The sequence below is a fragment of the Heterocephalus glaber genome, unplaced genomic scaffold (genome assembly GCF_053883595.1).
Source record: "Heterocephalus glaber isolate CG9 unplaced genomic scaffold, H.glaber_assembly_v1.0 deba00001569, whole genome shotgun sequence".
Taxonomy (NCBI): domain Eukaryota; kingdom Metazoa; phylum Chordata; class Mammalia; order Rodentia; family Bathyergidae; genus Heterocephalus; species Heterocephalus glaber.
The window spans coordinates 2,520,867-2,522,435 of record NW_028258354.1 but is presented as its reverse complement, the minus strand read 5'-3'; positions in this window follow the sequence as shown (position 1 = coordinate 2,522,435).

Here is a 1,569-nt window from a genome sequence, read left to right as displayed (position 1 = left end):
TCTTTGAACTTATGCATTTTGGCAGTTTTCATTCCCTCACAATTTGTGTATTCGTCATAGCAGTATTTTGTATTTCAGCATTTTATTATATAACAGATATTCAAGACTTGAGTTGCAGATGATGGTAAAGTGAAGAATACAAAAATTAGTCCCTGTACTCAGCATTTAGGAGGCTGAGGCAGGAGGATCACCTCAAGTTCAAGGCCAGTCTGGGCTGCACTATGAGTTCAGAGCCAGCCTGAACTACAAAGCAAGACCCTGTTTAAAGAAAAAAAACACAAAAAAACCACAAAGATTTGTCTTGCAGGTTATTGCTATGTAGTAGGCACCTTACAGGTAAGCCAAGGGAGGTGAATTTACTGGACAAAAAAAAGATAGGAAAGGCAATAATAGATAAGCATATAAGATACTATGAAGAACTAGAAGGAAAAAGCATGCCTGTTTCCTTGCTCTGTTAAGTGTATGGCTCTGATCAGAATGATACTGAAAAATGATTTGGGGGTCGGGTACCGTAAATTGAATTTGGGACCTTGCACTTGCAAGGCAGGAAGTGACACCACTGAGCCAAAATCTCTGGCCCCAATTTAAAAAAAAATTTTTTTTAGGGCCAGGGATTTAGCTCAGTGGTTTCGCCACCTGCTACGCAAGCACAAGGACCCGAGTTCGATCCCCGGTACCAAAAAAAAAAAAAATTTTAAGTATACTTGAAAACCCTCCTTTTCAGGAGTTGTGGGTATAACATTTGGTATTCACCTGTTCTGTGACAGTATAGCTTGAGTTTTAGCTCTAGTAAGAGAATAGTTTCTTAAAAGCCCCCAGATTTTAACTTAGTCTCCTTTTTTTCGTAGAAGATACTAAAAGATTCACATGCTTGATACTATACAGGCAGTAAACTTCTATGGTAAGATTAAAACCTATATAATAAGCTGGGAGGGCTGGGGATTTAGCTCGGTGGTTCCACAGCCTGCTACGCAAGCGCAAGGATGTGAGTTCAATCCCTGGAACCAAAAAAAAAAAGCTGGGTGTGGTGGCACAGGCCCCCTACATTCTGGAGGCTAAGGCAAAAGGATCACAAGTTGTACTGTAGCAAGACCCTGTGTCGTGACCAAATTTTTTCTTTATTTCTCTTTTTCTTCATCCCTTTCATTCGTCAGGGTCACGCTATGTAGTTCAAACTGGCCCTGAAGTCACTGTGTAGCCTAGGCTGGCCTGGATCTCCACAATCCTGCCTCAGCCTCTCAAGCACTAGGATTACAAGGGAGAGCCACCATGCCTGGCTGAAAGAAATGAAAAATTTCAAAACAAAGGGATGGGGATGCAGCTTAGTAAAAAGGCCCCTGTGATCAATACCCAGTACTGCTACAAAAACAAAAAGATGCATTGTACCAAGTGTGAAAATACAGGTGGAGATTATATCTTTGGAAAATTTTAGTGTGACTTCCCAGTTAGATCTTAAAAGTGGAAGCTAGCAGCCTGTGCAAAAAATATTTTCAGACCTGTGGACCTCATTGAAACTATTATTGCATGTTGAATGTCTTAACGTATCAGTTCAGGGCATTGTAGCACTTC